Source organism: Mustela nivalis (assembly GCF_964662115.1).
Source record: "Mustela nivalis genome assembly, contig: HAP1_SCAFFOLD_1753, whole genome shotgun sequence".
NCBI lineage: Eukaryota > Metazoa > Chordata > Mammalia > Carnivora > Mustelidae > Mustela > Mustela nivalis.
In genome coordinates, this window is record NW_028134911.1 from 65108 (window position 1) to 80837 (window position 15730).

The 15730-nt window shown below is 35.1% G+C and overlaps 1 pseudogene across 1 annotated transcript; it reads right to left on the reverse strand.

The window, feature by feature from the left end:
• Window positions 1-1813: 1813 nt before the first annotated feature.
• Window positions 1814-2743, reverse strand: LOC309858025 (small ribosomal subunit protein uS5 pseudogene; annotated as a pseudogene). Its single transcript has one exon. The product of its transcript is annotated as a small ribosomal subunit protein uS5 pseudogene (transcript).
• Window positions 2744-15730: the final 12987 nt, after the last annotated feature.

Genomic DNA, 15730 nt, shown 5'->3' on the forward strand with positions numbered 1-15730 from the left:
ATAACACAAAGCTTTCTAAAATTATTTAGCCCAGGAATTGAATACTGGCTGCACTTTTGATTTTTTTTAAATGGTATTGAATTTAATTTAAATGGAAATACTGGAATGGTAGAATAATAAAAAAATTATAAAAGCAACTTGCTCCTTAAAGTAAGAATTATATAGGGCATCTCTTCTAGAAGCAAAATTTTCAAATGACAAACATCTGAAAGCATAGAAGGAGAAGTAAGAGTGTGAATTGTACTTCAATGCTCTTTTCTTTATATTCAACAAACAGCTTCATTCACACACCTTTCCAATTTTTTCAACTCTTTTGACAAAGCCTTCAGAGGAGTTACTGCTGATGACAACCATCACAGCCTAACAGGAGAAATTTTATAAAGAAAAATAATAGCATGTTTTTCCCAAATTGTTAAGGATATGGTGAAGCTCTGTCGGATTCAAAGGAGGAATGTGCAATTCCATGCTATATATAATAATAACTTGTTTTAATAGTGGCTTTGCAATTTTTCAGATATATCCATTTACTGAAACCACTATCAAATAAACAAAAACAAACAAATGAACAGGGGTTCGAGACAGAAATTATCTAATCTAAAAATAGCACATGTTCACAGAATACACAACACATATCCCAAGTACTACTATAGGTTTCAAGTAATAGTCAAAACAATAGTAAACATGATTCAGACCCTACCAGTCAAATCATAAATGGGACCTTAACTGTAAATCCTTATCTTTAGATCAAAGCGGGTAATTGGGGGCTGAAGATACATTATAGAACTAATATGTTATAGAACTCCTCTGAAATGAGTCATTTATTCCATCACTTTTCCTGCACAGCTGCTGACCCATGTTTTGGTTCCTGGAAATAGCTGCTACCCTGTCATACTTCTTAAAAGCACATATATTGATAACTCTACTCATTCCTCCATTCCTCTGTGACTGTCACTGTGTTAAAATGTGGAGTCAGCTGACTCACTTGTGATGGTAATAAAGTAGATGAGTTTGCAAAGTATTTTGTTATTTCTAAAAATGCAAAAACCAAATTACATTGAAATCATAAGGGGTGTTTCAGGGAGAGCTGTAGGATGTGGTTTCTTGTGTAATCCACAGAGATTAGCTCCAACACATATTTAAACTCTCCTCTAGGAGCAACCTTAGTGGTAAAGCAAGAAGATAAACAGATGTATACACACCCTGGCACAAAATTATCACTTATGTTTGGCTTCCTAGTCTCCTCGTGTTACTTATTTATCTTAACTTCTCTCTGAAATCAGGGAACACAGAATCTCAATCAGTAGACATTTTTCTACTGAATTACCCAATAGTCCGATCATACCCCTAATACTTTTTAAAATTATTTCACTCATAATCCCAAATCTGCTTTGCTTCCTCATCTTAGTACACTGTAATTTGATTTCAAAATGAGGACAGTTGTCAGTAATGCCACATTCATTCATCTATTTTACAATTCCATGTGCTTATAACTATGAAGATATGTTAATAACATCCATTCCAATAAGCCACCCTAAATTTATTATCATGAAACAAGACCTCAAGAAAGAGAATTCAAAATCATCCATGTATTTGCAACTTATTGCAATAAAGCCTTTATCAATAGACTTCCCTGTGCACATGGTGGTCAAATTGCTGGTGAAAACCAGCCAGATCTATTACAAGCTTTCTCATGGCTTCTAGGTAACCCAAGTGAGCCTTTATTGATACTGGGAAGGGATAAAGCAGGGAAGGGATAAACAGTGCTATAAGATTTGGCTAGACCAAAGTAATGACTCTCATTACAAAGTGAGTATTTTTTTTTCAAGCTTTAGTTCAGTTTATTTTTCTTGTATAAAACTATGTAGTAGCCACAGCTGGAGCCTGGGTCCTCTGAACAGAGACTCTGGTGTGGGTCTTCACAAGATGGTCCGTGAACTCCTGATAGGGAGACTTGGTGAACACAGTCTCCTTCCAGAGATCAGGGGTGAGATAGCTGTAGGTCTTGGAGATGGCATCGAAAGTAGCCTTGGCAAAGTTCCCTAGGGTGGCAGTGCAGCCCCTGGCCGAGGTGTAGCAGTCGTCAATACCAGCCATCATCAGCAGTTTCTTGGGCACAGGGGCCGAGACAATGCCAGTGCCTCTGGGGGCGGGGATGAGACGCACCAGCACAGAGCCACAGCGGCCAGTCACCTTGCACGGGACAGTGTGGGGCTTGCCGATCTTGTTCCCCCAGTAGCCTCGCCGCACAGGGACAATGGAAAGCTTCGCCAGAATGATGGCTCCGCGGATGGCAGTGGCTACCTCCTTGGAACACTTGACATCCAAACCGACGTGTCCATTGTAATCTCCGATGGCGACAAATGCCTTGAACCTGGTCCGCTGGCCCGCGCGCGTCTGCTTCTGCACAGGCATGATCTTCAAAACCTCGTCCTTGAGGGAGGCTCCCAGGAAGAAGTCGATGATCTCAGACTCCTTGATGGGCAGGGAGAAGAGATAGATCTCCTCCAGGGACTTGATCTTCATGTCTTTGACCAGGCGGCCCAGCTTGGTGACGGGGATCCACTCCTTGTCCGCGGCCTTGCCCCCGCGAGCTCCGCGGCCTCGGCCCCGGCCCCGACCACGGCCCCGGCCCGGCCCGGCCCCGGATGCCGCTGCCGAAGCCACCGCGGAAACCGCCGCGGCCTCCCATTCCAGGGCCCCCGGGCCCTCCGGGCCCTCCCGCAGCACCGGCGTCATCCGCCATTTGGTGTTCTCTCGGAGAGGAAACAAAGTGAGGATTTTAAAGCAAAAGAGCCTGTTGGGAATATTGTTTTATAAAATAGTGGTTTTTTTTATTAACTTTTTAAAATTCAATTAGGTAACATATAGTGTACCAATAGTTTCAAATGTAGATTTCAGTTATTCATCCATAGCATATAATAGCTAATGCTCAGTACTTACTGTTATAGCTTCTTGAAAGCAGAATTTTAACCCACTGAGCCACCCAGGCGCCCTTGAAAGCAGAATTTTAGATCACATTTTCTGATTACTTCCATGTCGTACAACACTTTCCTGCTAGCAACCTTCAAAACATACTGTTTGTTAGAGGAATTTCTTTAATAATAAATAAATAGGAATTCATTTAAATTTATAAATATATAAAATAAATAGGAATTTATTTAAATTTATTTAAATATTACACACTGTTTCATTGTTCATAAATAAGGTGATGATATTATAGCCATTAGTTGGTAGCACTGATATATCACTATCTTTTTACTTCTCAGTGCATTCTCTTTACACAAATAGATATATATTTTAAAAAATGTGAATCTGTGGCAAACTTGTAAAAAACCCTATACAGTAAAGTTTATCATTTTAAGTAATCTCAATTATCTTCCTCAATTGTGATAGTATATCCTTCTATCTAGGCCAGATATTGTATGAGGGATTTGAAGAGACATACTTTTCTAAATTTCACTTTTCTCATCTGCAAAATGCTTATCATGATCCTACAAAAAAATACACTTATAATTTTTTGATGAAAATTTATTTATTTATTTTAAGATTTTATTTCTTTATCAGAGAGAGTGGGCGAGAGAGCAAGCACAGGCAGACAGAATGGCAGGCAGAGGTAGAGGGAGAAGCAGGCTCCGGCCGAGCAAGGAGCCAGATGCGGGACTCGATCCCAGGATGCTGGGATCATGACCTGAGCCAAAGGCAGCTGCTTAACCAACTGAGCCACCCAGGCGTCCCTTTTGATGAAAATTTAATCTGTATAAACAATATATTTGCTGTAATGCGTGGTTCATGGAAAACATCTTTTTTAATTATAAGCAGTATTAGAAATTAAGTAAATGTGTCTATAATATTTAAAGTTTTAACACATAATTCCACTGCTTTGCCTTATTTTCTCAAATCTCTTTACCACTTTCACTGACAGAGTCAAATGTACTTTTTCTACTAGTAGCCAGCTCTTTGTCTTTTGTCAGAAAGATGCCCTTGTGAATTATTTATAATAGAGATATTAGCAATAATAATAATAATAATAATAATAATAATAAATAGCAATGAAAATGTTAAAAAAAAAGTTTTCTTAACTAATTAGGGTTCTTAGACATCAATTAGAGGAACCACCTCGGGCAAGCAAATTAATCTGCAAGACATTCCCAGAATTAACAAGTCAGTCAGATACAGGGTTGTCTGTAGACTGAAAAGAACTAGGTTTGGAAAATAGGTAAGGACAGTGAAAAAAGTGATCAAATTTTTGGGCAAAATAAACTCTTAGGTGTCCTTTCAATGGAGTCCTGTTCATTATGTAGCAGAAACTCTGGAGATTATCTCAATCCATTGGAGTCACCCCGTTTATTAGCTTGCTATTGACAAAGTTATTTACAAACTGTAGAGCAAGAGGTTATAATGGAGAAAACTGATGGTAATGCACAGGATTCTTGTTAACAATAATGCAAGTTAGTGATTTTTCATTAGAAAACATAAATTCTATAACCCAAATTATGGGCCCAGAGCACTTCTGCTGCACAACTCTGCTTATATCCCAAATAACCATGTGAACTAGTTTTAATATCTGCTTCTCTTATTAATTTTTGAATAAAAAATCTTGACACAAGTATTTTATAATTGTGTGATAATCATGAATTTAATTTTTGGAGAACAAAACACACTTTAGCATAACTAGGTTTGTTCACAGAACCAGCCTTGGTAACACACTTCTATATGTTAGAAATGATGTAATAAATGTAGAATATTGGGCACTTGTTTGGTATTCTTTGCCATGTTTTGCACTATCTAAAAAGAGATCAGTGAACTTGGACTGGAGTTAGTAGACATGGAAGAAAATAAAATATTACAGAGAAGAATACTCTGTGGTCCACAACCTAAACGGCCTGGGATTCCCATCATTTGGATCCCTGTAGCTTTACAGAAGTCAATTAAATTTTTGTATCTCTGATTAAAGTTGTTTCCCCAGTACTTTTTCAAACATCTCTTGTAAAGTATTGTTTCCCAGAAAAAAAGGGATTTTGCACATGTATCTGCCTTTGTCTCTGGTCATGATCTCAGTCAGTATCCTGGGATCGAGCCCCATATCGGGCTTCCTGCTCATTAGGGAGTATACTTCTCAGTCTCTCTCTGCAGCTACATCCCCCTGCCCCACTCATGCTCTCTCTCTCTCAAATAAATAAATACAATCTTTAATTTTTTAATTAAAAATAAGATAAATAAATTAAAATAAAAAGTCTGGGCTTACTGCCCCATTTAGCTCCTTTTGTTTTTTTGAGTTGTATTTAAAGCAGCATGAGAGAACATGAGGCTCTCAAACTTAAAAAAAAAAAAAGGAAAAAATTGAGTTTTGTTAGGATTTAAGATCTTGTCTGCTAGACAAAAACGTTGGCTTTGTTAACATGTGAAAATTATCAAAAGGGAATAAGATAGAATTCTAATAATTTTTGTAGAAATTAAAAATTTTCTCCAACCCAATTACATACAGACCCATTAAGTAAATTCATTCCAATGTCCCAAACCAACCTTTTCTAATAGTAATGCATCTGTGTAAACAGGGTCAACCCAAGGAATAAATAAATATTATTATTTTTTTCCTGTCTCTTCCACAGTCTCATCTGGGTATATTGGTAGCAAGCCAATTATCTATCTTATAAGACATGATATCATAAGGAAGGGTATTCTGTCCATTTGGAACAACTGAAAATCATTGTAATTTTATCTTGGTGCAGTAACTTGAGATGGCACAGTGTGGTTTATGAATATATTTTATTTTTTTTTTACTCGGAAGAAGAGATTATAGAGATATTGGTTATCCAAGAGAGACTGACAGGTGTTGATAGTTGCCAGGTCAATATCCATCTACTTTTTCCTTTAGTATCAGAAAGCACTGAGGGATTGACAACAAGGAAACTTAAAACAACATCAAATATTTTATTGTCTCTTTTCTAGTTACATTGTAACCATATGACAAAGTATCAGTCGTACAAGATATCATTCTCTTTTACCTCTATCTTTCTGCCAGAAATGTGGGCTTAATAGTGAGAACTCCAACAGCAATTTTTGCAACTGTGAATAAAAAGCCATGAAAACCTCTAAGATAGTTCACTTGACTTTCTTAAGACTCTGAACCAACACCAGAAAACACTCTCTGTAGTCTTCTTGTTAAATGAAAAATATGGTTAAACCACTTTTGACAGTCTACTACCTACAGCAAACTGTAAATCTTAATTGAAATATGTCCTCTCAGCTGTGCTTAAGCAACTGAGTCCTGAGCTTTTCAGGTTTTCAGTCTGAAAGAGTACACCTCGGGTGCTCTGAAAGGGAAGAGAAACGACACCCTGTTCTCCATATAAATTAAAGAAGAGAAATCTGTGCATTTAAGTGGGCCATATAAAATTTATCAAGCAGCTATCTCCTAACTCCTTCCTATCCAAATTACCTGATATGCTCTCCCTACTCCTTTATTCCACGTTACTGCCTTTTCACAACATGTCTTCTGTTATTTCCTTCTTGCAAGCTAGTTTTGATTTCTGCATCTAAAAAAATCAACAATCATTGTGTATTTCAATTCCCATTTTCCTCAAATGCATTGATTCTTCTTATCTATTACTCTTTTCTCATACTCAGTGTCTTTGTCTTTATGGGGTTTGTACTTTGCTTTTCCCCATCCTTTACTGCCATTATATAATCAATCTAATAACTTCTTAGAGAAAGTTAAAAATTCCCGCATAGCCACACGTGAACACAAAGTCACTGATTTTTAGCAAACCTATAAGATAGTCAGACATCCATTCAATTTCTTTTTTTTTAAGATTTTATTTATTTATTTGACAGAGAGAGATGACAAGCAGGCAGAGAGGCAGGCAGAGAGAGAGGAGGAAGCAGTCTCCCTGCTGAGCAGAGAGCCTGATTTGGGGCTCGGTCCCAGGACCCTGGGATCATGACCTGAGCCGAAGGCAGTGGCTTAACCCACTGAGCCACCCAGGCGTCCCTCCATTCAATTTCTTAACTGAGTCCCAAATGCATCCTGACTTCTAACCTAAACCTAAGCTCTACTTCTTACACGTTGTTATATGACCAAATTCTTTCAGTTCAGTATTTTGTAACATTTAAATATTAATCAGTTGATGCTTTGTTTGTGTATTTCTATGAAAATAATTTGAATACTGTAGATTTATTGTTATATTTATAGGTTTATAATCAAAGTTTCATCAGTTGAAGTTTTTGGAAATTTCAGATATAATGATTAACCTAAAATGATACTGCCTCAAATCCCTCTGATATCAAGGCCCAACACCTGATTATAGCCAAACCTGTGGTGGATAGTTCCATGGGAAATTGCAGTTACTTAACACTGATAGCATCTCATGTTCTCTCTCTCATTTTAGAATGTCTCCAACACAACCTGAAAGTGTAGGAGAGTTAATGTCCTCTGAGGACAGCTCTCAGTGAAGTGGAAATAAGAACCATAGGTAAAATTGTCAGTTTTCAGGTCTTCATGAGGACAACTTAAAGAAGTTTCTCAGGACCTTTCAGTAAAAGCAAGCCTTCATTTTCTATCCACAACAATTATATCAACAATGTACCTCTTTGACAAAGTTGCTTCTTCACTGTATCACTTTCCCATTCTTTTCTACCTTGGATAATCTCCCAGATAAACTAACAGTACTCAAATCCTTTGTCCTACTCTTTGCTCTCAGGATAAATGGAGCCAAAAGACTTAGATGAATATCAAGTTCTGAATGGGATCTTAGAGCTATTTCTGTCCAGATTTTCATAAACATAGGGACCTTTGAATTATCAGGCTATAAATAAGTTCTAAATGGAGGGGGCAAAAGCAAAAAGTAGAAATTTTTATGTTTGATTTTTAATCATGATTAATTGACTTTATTGATTATTATAAATACTAACATTATAAAAGTGTGGATCTTTGTAAAACAATGTCATATTGTAAGAAAGAAGTTGCATAATCCTTTTGAGAATATTAAACCAAGTGTTCAGGTGCCATCTAATTTCTTGTTTAATCCAGAACTTTGGTGTGCATCATCTTGAGGAATAGGATTTTGAAGTCCAGACAGACTAAGAGAAAACTGATCCAAATGTGTGTGTTTATATTTCTGCTTTTGTTGTAAAAATCAAAGTGTGATTGCTGGTTTAAAATGGTAAAACTAATAATGTTCATGGACTCGATTATAAATTTTCTAATTGTATGGGAAGAATCCAATAAACATAGAATTAATTGATTTGCAAATCCCCAAAGAGCTACAGGATCAGGTAGTGGTATGTTCTGATTCAACAGCATCATAATGCAGCATTTTATATGTGTGGCTAATGGATATTTTCATGAATGTTTGCTAGCTAGTCAGCCAATACAGAGAAATATTAGGTAGCGTAATTACTCACAGTTGTGTTTAATAAAATGAGAGAAAATTATCAAATGACACTAATAATAATAATCCTATAGCAGGCTAAATATTCAATGATAATTACAAGTATTAATCTAGCTTTCTTCCCTGATTATGACTCTGCTCTCCTTTATCATAATGGGAGTAGCAGATTGTCTGCAGTGAATTGTGAAAACGCAGCAGTGACTTTGGCAGTGAAGGCCTCCCATCAATTTTGATAGGTTAAAATGATTCTGGTTGGTCTTGAGCAAATGTGTCAATTTTTTTTTTCTGTGTGTGTCATAAAAGAAAGAAGCAATAGTAAATTCTTGCTGTTATTCCATGGAGCCAATAAAATCATACTGCCAACAAGAGGCTGTTGACACCATAGGTGTAGTTAACTGTCTTGAAATACTACGCCTGGAAATAAAATCCTAATATTTCACATAACCTCTTTTTTTAAAAGAAATAAAACAAAACAAAACAAAACAACTATACTGCTTACATTTAGGGCCCTGCTGTTGTGTAACTATTTTTGAACATGTCTTCTGTAAGTGTATATATATATATATATATATATATATATATATATATATATATACATATATTTCTGTGCAATAAATTCATTTAGAGATAAATTTGGATTGCAAATTATTTTGGGGGAGGCGTGGTATTTGTGGCTAGTCTTACAAGTAAAAAGGACTAAAAGAAAGAAGAAAAACATTTTTTATTACAGCATATTTACATCTGTCCAAAGTACTTATCTACTATAATACTGACTAATGTATAATACTGTACACAAAGAAAGAAGCTAAATGAGTTATAATTCAGTCAGTGTATAGCTGGCCATTTTAAAACTTACCACTGAATCTTTCTGGTATGCAATGTGATATCTGGCAATCTGGTCCAGTTCATTACATCAGGTCATTTGTATGTTCTTATTACCATTTTGATAGCATAGCACATTTTATAACCCAGACATTTTACAATGGAACTATGATGCATGTATTTTCAAAAGTATAGACATACATGAAGCTATGAGGTCAAAAAAGATGAATGTCCGTAGTACCATATAGACTCAACAAATAAAAGTGTCCAAGGGTCTGAGTGTGACTTATGAATATTGTATAAGATTAGGCCAACATGTGGTTTTGATATAAATAATCTGTTCTTAAATTAGAATTACAATCGTTGAGTACAGTGTTGAAAATGGCAGATAGATTTTAGCTATCTTTGCTCACTAGGGAAAATGGAAAAATGTTTAGTTTGGTCAGATTTTCACTTAACTTCTGAAAAATCTTACGTTTGAGAGAACCCTTCTGAAATAAGAATCCTTAAAGACATAACCCCTTTGGCACAAGTTTTCAAGAAACTTGTTTGATGTTGTAGACAATTCTATGGCACACGTACTGTTCTAGATGTTTCATGCCAATAATATGTAAGCCATACCAAGGCTACATATACATATAGAGATGTTCCTCAGCTTACAAGGGGGCTATGTACAGAGAAACACATAAAAAATTGAAAATGCATTTAATACCCCAAAACTATCAAATATCATAGCTTACCTTAAGCTTATTTAAACATACTCAGAACACTTACATTTGCCTGCATTTGGGCAAAATCATCTTAAGCAAAGCCTATTTTATAACAAAGTATCAAATATCACATGCAATTTATTAAATATTACACTAAAAAAAGAAGAATATATATATTCTATATATATATTCTATATATAGAATGCTTGTAAGAATATCAGGTGTTCACCCCTGTAATCTTCTAGCTGACTGGAAGCTGTGGCTCACTGCCGCTGCCCAGCATCACAAGATGGCACCATATAGAACAAGAGTTTCAGGTGGTAGGTGTTGTAAGTTTTACCCAAACTGACATTGGTTTTTGTCATCATATATGTCAAGTAGTTTTCTCAGGTTTATTTTTAGAATATCCTTGTATAATGAATATTTACACTGATATCTAGTATAAAAATCTTGCAATTTAACATTAGAAACATTAAGATATTGAAAATCAATCTATTTCTTTAATTCATTGAAGACATTTTTGGCTTGTTTCCAGTATTTCTTACTGGTTAAAAAATGAATTTGAAGTAGTCTGGATTTCATTATTATATGGCACTTTCCCTTTGATGAATACAAAGACGATATTCTATATTAGCTATCTGAGAAGAATTTATTTTTTTAATTTTATTTATTTGTAAGAGAGAGAGTGAGAGAGAGCACAAGCAGGGGGAGCAGCAGGATGAGGGAGAAGCAAACTCCCGGCTAAGCAGGGAATCTGTTGCAGAACTGAGTCCCAGGACCCTAAGATCATGACCCGAGCTAAAGGCTCAGGCGTTTAACTGACTGAGCCACCCAGGTGTCCCAATCTGAGAAGAGTTCTGTATGCTATTCCTATTAATATGCAGTTTAAAGTCTAGGTAATTAACTTAATATTTTAGTGGCTATTGCATAGATAGCACTATGTTCCAGGCAGAGAGTAAGAAAGAAATATTAAATCAACCATATTCTATGCATTCTAAATGAAAATAATTAATCGATCATAAAAATCCTTCTATTTATGGAATATCAACTTATAAGATTTCCTCCATATGAACAATGCCAAATACCAGAACAAAGGGTCATCTAATACAAATAAAGGATAGAATTAAAGAATTCTGGTAAGCCATTTAATTTTGAAAAATGGTGTTCTATTGTTGCTGAGTTGTGGTTTTCAGTTACATAATATCTGATAAGTGTAGAAGTAACATGAGTGTTACGTGAGATGAGAAATGGTATATAATTAAGATATTTTTAAAAGTACAGATAAATACAAATTTGTAAACATAGCATTATGGAGGAGTAAAAATAAATGATAGCTACACACTCTAAAGTGAATAAAACTTGGAAAGCTAATAGAGAAGTAAAACAAGGACAGTGCAAAAAGTATGGTACATTTTTATGAAGTTCAAACAAATTCTGTGAAATCATAGATGGACTTAAAGATACTATTATGTATCAAATATTGTAAAAATTAAGCAAGGAAATAGCAAACATAAAACAACCAAAGCATACAAACTTGGGTAGATACAAGAGGTGTGATCATGTTCTACTTCATAAAGAGATGAGTTAATAGATAAATACAAGTAACTAGACTTTTTAGAAGTTAATAAAACATTGCCTGTTATTTCTTAGTAATATAAAATATATGGTTTTCTAACAAAAACGTTTATCTTAAAATATTTAAAAATAAATTTTAGGCTACTCCTTAGGTTATATTTACTTTTCCACTGTAGGAAAAGCTGGTTGTTGTAGTTGTATTTGTTTGTTTGTTTTAGTCTCCTCCTAGTTTTTATTATTATAATGTGGAATGAGGAATGTTAGATTGAAAAGTGAATTATTTTATAGACAAAAATCATTACTTGATTCACCTCCTGGTACAGCAGATGGAACTCCTGAAAATATGCCCTTTTGCCTTATGGAAGAGTAACAGTTATGCTTACTTCTGAAACATACTTGGTGGTGGCCCTAAATAGTGACACCATAGTAAACATTTTGAATATTTGCAATTAATTTTTATAGTCATAGGGCTCCAAAAGGCACTGCAGGTATCTTAGCAGGTATTTCAATAAGGCTAAAATTTGCCTGACTGTTTAAAAATATTAGCAAGGCACAAAACATGGCAGAAGTATTGTCCTCAGATATTATTTTTTTCCATATGCTCCTGATTCCAGACATGACAAGTTATTTTTCAAATATTTATTATAAAAGTTTTTATTTATTTATTTGACAGAGATCACAATAAGGCAGAGACAGGCAGAGAGAGAGAGGAGGAAGCAGGCTCCCTGCTGAGCTGAGAGCCCGATGTGGGCCTCGATCCAAGGATCCTGGAATCATGACCTGAGCCGAAGGCAGATGCTTTAACCTACTGAGCCACCCAGGCTCCCCCATGACAAGTTATTTTGATAGATGTATATACAGTGTATTTTCCAGTTATAAGAAAAATGGTTCTGCTATTTTTAACCTTTTTAAAAATTAAATAATTTTTTTCATTGAAATTTTATTTTTTAATGTTTTACTTTTCTTTTCTTTTTTTTTAAAGATTTTATTTATTTATTTGAGAGACAGAGATCACAAGTAGGCAGAGAGGCAGGCAGTGAGAGAGAGAGAGAGAGGGGGAAGCAGGCTCCCTGCGGAGCAGAGAGCCCGATGCGGGGCTCAATCCAAGGACCCTGAGATCATGACCCGAGCTGAAGGCAGCAGCCCAACCCACTGCGCCACCCAGGCGCCCCAATGTTTTACTTTTCAATATACTACTTAGAATATAAAACCTATTCCATTTTGTAAGATGTTTACCATTTAAAAACTGGTAATTTTCTCATTGTGTCTTCCCCTCACATTGCTTTATTTTGAATAAAAAATTTCACAATAAACATAACTGATGCTTTCCTTCTGATGGTCCCTCTGTTGGTCATATTGTATATGAGCCATGACAATTAGTTTTACAAAATTTATTGATGTTTGTTGATATGTTTTATCATAACTAATTTTCCCTCCCTTATCTAGATTCCCCAGCTTTCAGACAGGTGGACACTTCAATAAACCATACCCAAGGGATGTATCAAGTACTTCTTAGACATTCTCTCAGATCCTTGAGGTGTCATTTTGCCTAGGGATTTGCAATAGGTTCTGCCAGAGGCACCACTGTGACAACTGATGTCCATGGTCTATCTCCTGCTAAGCTCAAGAGGTCACTGGTTTCCAAGTTTATCTATACAATTAATGCATACCAGCAAGTTCTTTTTTTTTAATATTAACAAACTTATTTTAAAGTTTATATGGAGAGGCAAAGACTCACAATAGTCAACATAGTGTTGAAGGAGAACAAAGACTGAGGACTGACTTCAAAGTTTACCATAACGATTGGGCGCCTGGGTGGCTCAGTGGGTTAAGCCTCTGCCTTCCGGCTCAGGTCATGATCCCAGGGGCCAGGGATCGAGTCCGGCATTGGGTTCTCTGCTCAGCAGGGAGCCTGCTTCTCCTCATCTCTCTCTCTGGCTGTCTCTCTGCCCATTTGTGATCTCTCTCTCTGTCAAATAAATAAATAAAATCTTAAAAAAAAAGTTTACCATAACGATAATTGTAAGCATGATATTGTAATACCACAGAGAGACTAGATTAAAGCAACAGAATATATATTATCAATTATATTTTATATTTAATAGAAAAGCAAAAGCAATACAAGAGAGCAAAATACAATCTTTTAAACAAATGGTTCTGTAGCAATGGTGAAGCTAAATCTAAAAATATAAAATAAAATAAATCCAGGCAGATATCCTACACTCTTCACAAAAATTAACTCAGATTGGATTATAAACCTAAACATGAAACATGTAGAAGGTAATATAGAAGAAAATTTAAATGACCTTGGTTTTCGCAATAACTTTAGCTACAAAAGCACAAGCACTGAATTTAAAAATGTCTACTCTGTGAAACACAATGCCAAGAGAATGAAAAGGCAAAGCACAGACTATGAAAAAAAATTTGCAAAATACACATCTGGCAAAGGACTGTTAATCAAAAATACACAAAGACCCCTAAAAACTCAACAATGGGGGAAAAACCGGATTAAAAATGAGCCAAAGGCCTTAGCAGATACCTCACCAAAGAAAATATTACAGATGGCAAATAAGCATATAAAAAGATGCTTCACATCATATGTCATCAGGAAAATGCAAATTAAAACAAAAAAGAGACACCAGTACATACCCAGAATCCAGAGCACTGACAACAGAACACGAAATGTTGGTGAGGATGTGGAGCAACAGGAATGTTCTTCCATGTGTATTGAGAATAAAGAATGGAAAACAACTTGGCAGTTTCTTACAAAACTAAACATATTCTTGCCAGATGATTCAGCAGTAGCAGCTCTTGGTATTTATCCAAAGAAGATGAAATCTATACCCACAAAGATGTCTATAGTAGTTTTATTCATAACTGACAAAAGCTTGGAAGCAACCAACATATCCTTCCATAAGTGAAAGGTCAAAGAAAGTGTAGTACATGCAAACAATGGAATATTATTTAATGCTAGAGAATGAATTACCAAGCTATGAAAAGATATGGATATAAATATTTAATAAATATTTGATTTTAGGCTTCTACAAGTCTATCAATGTTATTAGTATATTTTAACAGTGAATGCTCAGCATTCATGAATTTACCTAATAAAACATTTTGGGTTCAATATTTTAAATACTTCAACCTCTATGATTATATTCCTAATAATTTTGAATTGGGGTAAATAAACCTTAATTTTTTGTAACTTGTTTCTTATTGCAAGAGAGCTCAATGAAATTTTAGAAAATAAAAATTTACAAAAAAAAAGTTTAGTTTATTATTGCCAAATAATTTAAAACTTTATCTTATATTCAAATACATATATTTTTCTAAATTGATTTATATGCTACTAAAACCAAAAACTTTTAGTTATACTAGATTTCATATCCTGCAATCAATGCCAAAAATCCATCTGGCAATGATTTGTCTTAAATAGAGTTAAGATGGGTGTTATTACAATGCAAGATGGAAACAAAGATAGTATAACAATAGGTGATACATAACTTTTCCGTTTTGATCAAGTTACTAATCTACAAAAGGCTTTTATCAGTGACAGACTTGGGAATTTAACAAAACTTTTAAACTAGCATGTGCGACTCATTCCTAGAAAACAACACAATCAATAACACTTTATTTAGATTAAATCATGACTATTTCTCCATTTGAATAAAAAAGGTAGCAACCCCAATAAGTTTATTGAACATGAAAAGTTGAAATGCTATAATGCTCCTAAGGAATTAAATGATCCAGTCAAGAATTACTAAAAAAGGATATAAATTACCAAAGTGTTTGTATAATTGTAATGTACAACTGCCCATTATCGTTCCATAGTGTAGGCTTGTACAAGAACTCTATAAAAGAACTCCACTTCTAAACTGTGGAAAATATGTTCCCTTTCCCCCTATATACAACTATTAAGCCATTCATTTAGCTTTTAAAATATCCACTTAATACAGGCTTTTTACACATTTGAACAGGCAGCAGGGCTCTATTCTTATCGCTTACATCTGAAGGATAGACTTCTAGCGTAAGAGGTAAAGCCCATAAAGGAGCCCAATAATAACAACAAAATACAGTTTAGTGAGCCCTTACAATCTGCCAGCTACCTTTCTGAGAATACTTCAATTAATAAAACATATAAAATACCTGACCACAAAGAGCTCACATTCTTTTGAAATATAATAGTGAAATAAACCAATAATAGAGGGGCACCTTGGTGGCTCAGTCCATTGA